Raw genomic sequence first — 8,832 nt, 5'->3', positions numbered from 1 at the left:
GTTAGGCAGTAACAATAAAACTAGCAAGAGCATCATCAAGTAATAGGAGGTATTTAGAGGACTTCCCTGAAGATCATTCTTAAATTCTGCAATATGTTGTCGGTGGAAAACTTCTTCTGCTAGAAATCACTTGCAAACTAGAAGAGGAGATCAGTATCTTTATTCAATTAAATTCTAAGAAAAACTAACTAAACTTAAATGCTATGAAAAATAAAAACAAAAAGCAAGTAAGACAGTTTATGACTAAGTATCTGAATTGGGAATTCTCCCAACAGCCTCTTGTTCCCTTGGGTTTACCATGGTGTTACTAGGTAAGGTACCCGGAGCCCTTTCTGAAATCATCTGTGCCAGCTGCCCAACCTGAGTTTCCAAGTTCCTTATCGATGTTTCGTTTTTCTGAAATCTATTTTCCGCACTAGCTATGAACTTGGTCATCAGCTCCTCCAAGTTAGATTTCGGTTCCGGCTGATAGAAGTTTTGGTGGAAAGGCTTAGGTGCATGCTGATTCAGGTGGCCTCTCCATCCGGGGTTATGGGCATGATGGTACTGATTTCCTAGCTATCTTGTAAAGTTGCCAACAAAGTCTACTTGTTCTGTGGACTGAAAAGTCTGACTGCCAACTTGGAATTCAGTGCTATCATGGCCTCCCCCACACTTATCATACTGTATATGCATAGCTGCCATCTGCATCTCATCAAATTTTTTGCTAAGTGCTCCTATTTGTGCAGAGAGAGCTGTGTATGTATCCACATTATGAAGGCCATGCTGCTTTCTAACTGGTGTCCTTTCTGAATGCCATTGGTAGTTATTGGCTGCCATCTCCTCGATGAGTGCATGGGCAACCTCGGGAGTCTTATTGTTTATGGAGCCCCCAGCTACTGCATCTAAGATGGTCTTGTTTGAATCGGTCAGACCATTATAAAATGTTTGCACCTGCAGCCAAATCGGAAGGCCATGGTGAGGAACCCTCCTTAGTAGCTCCTTGTAACGTTCCCAGGACTCATAGAGAGATTCCCCCTCTTGCTGGAAAAAAGTAGTGATGTCATTCCTCATTTTAGCAGTTTTAGAAGGGGGAAAATATTTAGAGAGAAAACGGCTGGCCATTTCGTCCCATGTGGCTATAGATCCTGCCGGTAATGAGTTCAACCAAGCTTTGGCTTTATCCTTCAAAGAAAATGGGAATAACCTCAGTCGGATGGCATCATCACTTACCCCATTGTGTTTGAAGGTGTCACAGATTTCCAAGAAGTTAGCAATATGGGCATTCGGATCCTCATGGGCCATACCACAAAACTGAACCGTATTTTGTATCATTTGGATTATGGCCGGTTTAATTTCGAAGTTATTGGCAGCAATAGTTGGCCTGATAATGCTGGAGACAGTCCCGGTGAGGGTAGGCTTGGCATAATCCATCATAGTTCTTTGTTCAGCCATTTCTTGTGCTTCTTGTCTGACTTGCTTAGCAGCTCTCAAACGGACACGGAGAGTCCGTTCAATCTCCGGGTCGTAAAGGATCTCTTCTAGTTCAGGTCTGCTTGTCATAAACTGTAAAGGTCAAAGCAATAAAAAGGCCAATATTCACAAAAGAAAATAAATAACTAATCCTATTACAACTGAAAATGTAAAGTGAAGTATTGGAATATACAAACCTACATCCTAAAATAAATAAATGCAGCTAACTAAAAGCATATCAACATTTTATTCAATATACAGAATTCAGTAGCAATTTACAAACAGGTCTGAATTCAGTAATCTCTGAGTAGAACAACAGTTTACAAATTCCTCTTCTTTATATTGCTGAAATCAGGGACGGGATTTAATTACACAGATCTAAACTGCTGAGAGCTGAAATCTCAGTAGCTACTGAGAACAGTAATATACAGTTATGAAATCTTAGTAGCTACTGAGGACAGCCAAGTGCGGATCAGCAGTGATTGTGTTCAGGTCTGAGTTTCATATTAAAAGGCTCTTCTGTGCTACTGAAGGTCAATACACTAAACTGAAGTCAATGTACAAAGGATTGATAGCAATTCAGACATCAGTTCTACACAAAATTGAGATCAGCTCTGAAATCTCAGAAGCCACTGAGAACAACAATAAATATAATAGCAGCTGCTGATAACAGTACAGTTGTGCTCAGGTCTGATTTCCATATTGGAAGGCTACTAAATATCAGATCTGAGCCCACTGTTTTGATGAGCTATGCATCACCAAACACCAGATGGAGTAGCCATACTAAAACTGAGCAATTCAGTAGGATAACCTACTGATATTAGCAATGAAACATGCTGTATACAGATCTGCACAAAACCGAAATCAATCAGTAGAAAAAAATAATCTGAAATCAGACCTGTATTCACCATGGTGTGGATGCTGGGATCTTATTTTCTTTTTCTTTTCTTTATCTATTTTTCTTTTCTTTCCTTTTTTTTTTTTTAAAGGAAGAAAACTAAAACAAAATACAGCAATGCAACCAAAATCTTTTTGGATGAGTGCAGGTCTGATTGATGAATGCAATTCAGATCTGAACTCATTTTGAGATTTATTTATTTATTTATTTGTATTTTTTTTTAGAACCAAAAGAAGAAGAGAAATTTGATTTGCATAAGCTATATTAAAACTGAAACTAAGATGGAACAATCAAGTATCAAGAGAAGAAACATGGCTCCATCAATGTAGCCCTTGATGGAGTATACACTTATTGGAATGTAGTACACACGGCTGCACACACCCATTCAGATCTGTTAGACTTTCTATTCATGCACAGCTGAAATCAGAGCTATCTATCTTGAAAAAAAATTTCAAAGATCTGCCTAGGACAATTCACAATGCCAATTTAGTAATGTTAATTGTAATACAAACCTGTTCAAAACCTGCCCTGGTTCAGTCTTGCTGTAGCAGGTCTGCTATAGTAGCCCTGCTATAGGTTTGAACTCTAATAGAAAAATGGTGTGGAAGTGCCACTTTTCATGAAATCTCTTGAGGCATAAAAAAATTCTCAGATTAAATATACTTTTCTTCAACCAAATCAGCTTAGATAGATCGGAGTACAAGTTATTTAATACAGCAAAGTATGCCCTGTATCCTGCTCTGTTCACAACCCCAGTTCAGATCTAGGTGGTTGCAGATCCGAATTTCTTCAACCATGACTATCCAATTGTTTTTGGGAGATAGCAGATTTTTTGTAGGGTGTATTGGGGTGACGATAACCCCCAATTATCCTTTAAATTTACATCAGTTCAGGTCTGAGTTCAAGAGAACTCAGATCTGAACTGTTGCAGATCTGCTACAGCAGAACTCAGATCTGAACTCAGATCTGAGTTCTGATCCGAATCCTTGGTTTCCATGGTTCTTTCTCTCTCTCTCTTTTTTTTTTTCACTATCTAAATATATATTTTTTTTCTTTTTGCAACGAAAGAAAAGAATAATAAAGGGCTGAGAACAGATTTTTTTTTTTTTCTGAGTATTGCAGTTCTGCTATAGCAGAGTTCAGGTCTGAACTCAAGTCTGAGTTCGGATCTGAAATCTCAATTGCCTTACCTTCAGTTATTGCTACCAAATTGTTTTTGGGGAATAGCAGAAGTGCCCTAGGGTGAATTGGGGTGGTGATGACACCCAATTCCCCTCAAAATTTCATCAGTTCAGGTCTGAGTTCAGAGGAACTCAGATCTGAACTGTTGCAAATCTGCAATAGCAGAATTCAGATCTGAACTCAGATCTGAGTTCTGATCCGAATTCTCAATTGCTCCTCTGGTTGTTCAAAAGATCTCCCCCTTTTTTTTTTCATTTGTTTTTTTTTTCTTTTTGTAATGAAAGAAAAGAATAATAAAATCTGAAACACAAGCAACTCTTTTCGGCTGAGTGCTGCAGATCTGAAATCTGCTGATCTGAGTGCCGAATGCAACTCAGATCTGCAACACTCATCTTTATGTGAATTTTTTTCCTTTTTTTTTTTCATTTTGAAGGGAACAACACCAAGATTGAATAGAAATCAAATATGCCTTTATTAAAATGAAACTGAAACCAAAAAAAAGAAAGTAATCTACTTAAGAAAGAAGAAACATAACTACAGTAGTACAGCAGTTGCAGTCCAAGCTGAAATGAAAAAGTTAGCAAATTAACCCAACTATGAATGCAATGCTGAATGAGATCAGATTAAGAATGCTCAATGTTTCCTAATATTGCTTCTATAAATCCCCGGCAGCGGCGCCAAAAACTTGATGTGTGGCTCATTGTGACACTAGCAAGTGCACTAGCCGTTCAAGTAATAAAGTAGTGAGTGAAGTATCGTTCCCACGAGGATTTAGGAAACAATTACCAATACTAAATTGAACATTTCTTATCTGATCAACAAATAAATCAAAACTCTAATGAAAGCTAAGAAATCCTAAATTAAAATCTATCTAAATCATTGGTCCAATTGCCTTCAATTCAGGTTAGAAGAGTAAGCAGTAAATGTCAATCTCAGAATTCAGCAATCTATCAATTTGGATCATTCGAATGAATCATGATTGAGCCTTGGTTTGATGAAACCCCAAGGTCATGAACAGCCTCTCTCAAGCGCATGTTCATCCTATGCATGAGTGACGGTTCTTCTATCTCTAGCAAGAATCTAATCCCCATGCATGCATTTCTTCAAACACTTCTAAGGCATCAATTCAAATCTGAATTGATCACCAACTGAATTGTGCAAGTTATCTCTAACCTTGCACTCAATTCAGTTCTTGAATAGTAGATCTGAATTCCTAGAGTCTCTCTCAAGCACTCTAGGAATTCCAAGCTGTAGATTAATTCGCCCAATCTGAAATTTGCAGATCTGAATTCTCTTTCAAGCAATTCAGATCTTGCAATCTCAGATCTGAGAATTCAGATCTGAGTTTTGAAGGTTAGTTGGCCGAATTGATCTGCAATCACACCCTTATTCAAGAAACTTCAAGTACAATGCATGATCATTTGAATGAATCAAAAAGAATTAGATTGCTGAACTGAAATTTTACAAGCTGAAATACATCAAGGAAGAATGGAAACAAGGAGAAAGAAGAAAGAACATATAACTAAGAAACTGAATTCAAATCAAAAGAGAATGAAACTACAAATGATTTATTACAAAAAATCTTTGAATCACAATCCCTCAATTCGAACTCACCTTCTTCTTCTAGCTTGCTTGTCTTGAACTTCCTTCAGCCCTTCTTCTTCTTCTTCCTTGCGCCTAGCCTTCTTCTCTTCTCTTCTCTCAAGGTGGCTGAACCTCTAAGAGTGGGAGAGCCTTTCTCTCAAGCAATTGAACAACTTTCTCCCCTCCTAGAGGCCTCCTTATATAGTTTTTCAAGGGGGCTCTTGCCCCTTCTTGAAGCCTCTAGAATGGGGTGTATTACACCCCTCATGAACCTTCTAGAGTGCTCCCTCCTTCTCTTCAAGAAACTCCTAGAAGTTGCCGCCCCTAGCTCCCTTTGGGCTGCTATTTGGGCTACAACTTAGCTTGCTTTTGAGCTCATGTGGGCTACACTCTAGGCTGTTATTTGGGCTAAAAATGGGCCTTCCTTGCTGGGCCGAATTCTCCTCATAGCTAGGCTTTATTTTCTGGGGTTTTCTCAAGGAATTCACTTGCTCTTTTTGGGCCGAAGTGCTCTCTCTTGCTTCCATGACCGGGCTGGACTGAAATTGGTCTTTTTTTGGGTTTTCTTTTCTTGCTTTTGCCTTTTTTTTGTTGATTTGGCTCCCCCTGAAATCTTTCTTGCAATCAAGCTAAAATACGGCAAAAATTTAATTAAACCATTATAAAATTTCATGCAAAAACCTCATAAAATATAGATAAATTGTAAGTTCATCATTACATGACAATTTTCATGACCAAACTACACAGTCTACCATTCATCTAGCCAACTTCTTTTTTAATGGTCCCGATCTATGCAAACTCCAACTCCTCAAAATCAAATCCAACACATCCATCACCTCAAGATCATTAGGAAACAATCAACTAGCGAATTCCACCACGAATCTTCAACAACCAACCGCAAAAACATCAAGATCTCATTTGAATGGCCTGAATGATTACCATTATCGACCATATATTTTTTAGATTAGAACCATCCACTTGACTCATCACCCTAATCCATGCCTACCTACCTACCTACAAAAGTCCCTAAAGCCAAGCTAAAGCCTCATCTCCCATCTTCAAAACTTAACACCAAAAAGCTCAACACAGTGTTGTGTCTTACTCAAGTTTCGTTTGAAGTCCTTTTAGCTATTGGAAATCTTTTGACAAGGTACATACAAAAAGGTGAGTCTCTTCTTTTTTAGTTTTTCTAGGTTGCTTGAGGTTCTGAAATGTTGGAGAAACATGGCTTGCAATTCCTTCTCGACTGAGAGTAGAGGCGAAGATGTGAGGGTCTTAGGGAAATCAGTACCTAAGACCCAATAACATCACCTCAACATCAGTCTTAGGAGAAGTTGAAAGCATGTTCCTCTGGATTTAAGAAATTCTTGCAACCATTTATGTTTTTCTTCAAAAGAAGCTGCTGAGTTTGAAGAACTCTTGTATTGGGCTGCTACCGCAACTTGGAGAGAGGAGTGCCTAATACCTTCCCTCTCCCAATCCTCAAAACCCGAAATCTCTTGGTTGTGTGCCTTTCCCATGGAAAACAGAGTCACTATCAAAGACTTAGATCTACTTTTTACAGCTAAAAATGAGGGCCCATTTCCTCTAAAAACTGGGTGGCAACTCCAAATCTTTTGAGCCGGCCATGAGCTTCCTGGAGCTCATAGCTGATGACTCCACTAGAGAGAACTAGAACCTTTATTGGGAGTGGTTCAAACTCGATTTCTTTTTGTTTTACATTGGTAAGTTTATGACCTTGCTATTTCGCGATTCAAAATCACACCTCAAGAAGGTTGGGTGTGATAGACCTTTCCAGCACAACCACCTAAAGCCATTCCCAGTTCAAAATTGCACCCGAACCTTCACCCATAATCACACCTTTGTCAAAATCTCAACCAAGGTCTCACCCGAAACACTTCTTCAAAATCACACCTCATTTCATCTCTATCACAGCCTTAAAGTCCAAAATCACATATCCTTTCAACCTTATCGCAACCCAGAAGTCCAAAATCAGGCTTCCTTTCAACCTTATTGCAACCCAGAAATCCAAAATGTGCTCCCCTTTCAACCTTATTGCAACCCAGAAGTCCAAAATCGCACTTCCTTTCAACCACATCGTAACCCAAAAGTCCAAAACTGCACTTCCTTTCAACCTCATCACAACCTAGAAGTCCAAAATCACACTTTCTTAGAGCCTCATCACAACTCATAGGTTCATTGCAACTCAAACCAACCTCATCGCAACCCATAGGTTCATTGCAACTCAACCCAACCTCATCGCAAACCAAAGGTTCATCGCAACTCAACCTGACCTCATCGCAACCCATAGGTTCATTGCAACTCAACCAAACCTCACCGCAACTCAAAGGTTCATCACAACTCAACCCAACCTCATCGCAACCCAAGAACCCAAAATCACAACTTAGAATTTGTTCACCTCACCTCCTTTCCACTCATCGCACCCATCTACCCTTTCCACACCCTGTTATCGCATTGCACCCCTATCATAGCGCACTAAGTGTCTATTGCGACTAGCCTTTGGTATAGCAATAAAATCGTACAGTTCTCGTCTGCCAGGCCCCTTCTTTATTTTTTGTTTTTTTGGGTTCTTTTTCCTTTGTTTTCTTTTGGGTTTTTTTCACTTCCCTTCTTTACCTTTGGTAGTCTCTCAAAATCTGTAGTTTTTTTGTTCCTCTATAACTGAATATGATTAGCTTAGTTTTCGGTAGCAATAAACTACATTTGTTCATTGTTCTACACTTTTCTCCTCCTTGATTTAGATAAAGAATCATCAAGAGAACTTAGCTTCTATTAGATCCCAAATGTGGCCACTTAGAGACTTATAGGATTGTTTTCAAACTTAAACATGTGGCTGCATTCTCCCCTTATTTTATTTTATTTTCTTATTCATTTTCTTGCATGATTGAACACTCACAGTTCATTTAAATAAAATTAGAATCCCATTTTACCTATTAAACTAACCACCAACTAAAGAAGCCCATTTGTCCATGGGTGGAGGTTTAAAGGCTAGCAACCTTGTTAGAATCTCAGAGTCTAGAACCCACCTAACAACTCCGTGCATTGCACCTAGTGTGCCCATATATAGAAGCCTTAGATGAAAGTAGGATAGAAGAACCTTAGCATAATTAGGACTAAAGCACTCAGAGTGTTGCACTATGTGGTTATCATCATTTGAAGTAAGATCAAAATAAACCTTAAATCACTTAAAGAAGAAAAGAAACTTAATTTAGAAAAAAAAAACAAACTACCCTTTAATCTATCAATGTTACGCCCAAAAACTCAATCAAATCTGAAATCAAAATGAAAATCCATTAAGTTCTCCAAATCTAAAATTTCCATTCGAAATACTTAGAAAAACCTATCTTGCCACTCAAGGTTGTTGTTCTCAAGGCTAAGTAGATGCATGATTCTATGAGTACAATTCTTGAGGAGTAGCATCAAAAGGCCATCTTGATCACTTCTACTATTCTTCATCCTATGTCTATTTCTTGGATGAATAGATGCATGACTCTATGAGCTTAGCTCTTGAAAAGTAGCATCAAAAGACTATTTTTAACCCCTTTTTCATTATTTCCATCTCTTTGGCTAAGTAGATGCATGACTCCATGAGCTTAGCTCTTAAGAAGTAGCATCAAAAGGCCATTATGACATTTTTCATCATTTGTTTAGATAAGTAAGATGCATTGAATCCAACTCTTGGAAAGTACATCAAA

General features: G+C 38.4%; 1 non-coding gene across 1 annotated transcript; it reads left to right on the top strand.

The window, feature by feature from the left end:
- Positions 1 to 949: 949 nt before the first annotated feature.
- On the top strand, positions 950 to 1,056 carry LOC148846115 (small nucleolar RNA R71). The gene has a single exon (XR_016102678.1). It is a non-coding gene; the product is annotated as a small nucleolar RNA R71 (small nucleolar RNA).
- Positions 1,057 to 8,832: the final 7,776 nt, after the last annotated feature.

The sequence above is a fragment of the Nelumbo lutea genome, chromosome 7 (genome assembly GCF_056320005.1).
Source record: "Nelumbo lutea isolate HS-2025 chromosome 7, American lotus-T2T, whole genome shotgun sequence".
In the NCBI taxonomy this organism is placed as follows: domain Eukaryota; kingdom Viridiplantae; phylum Streptophyta; class Magnoliopsida; order Proteales; family Nelumbonaceae; genus Nelumbo; species Nelumbo lutea.
Note: the sequence above shows the minus strand (reverse complement) of the source record. Positions and strands in the feature narration are given on the sequence as shown.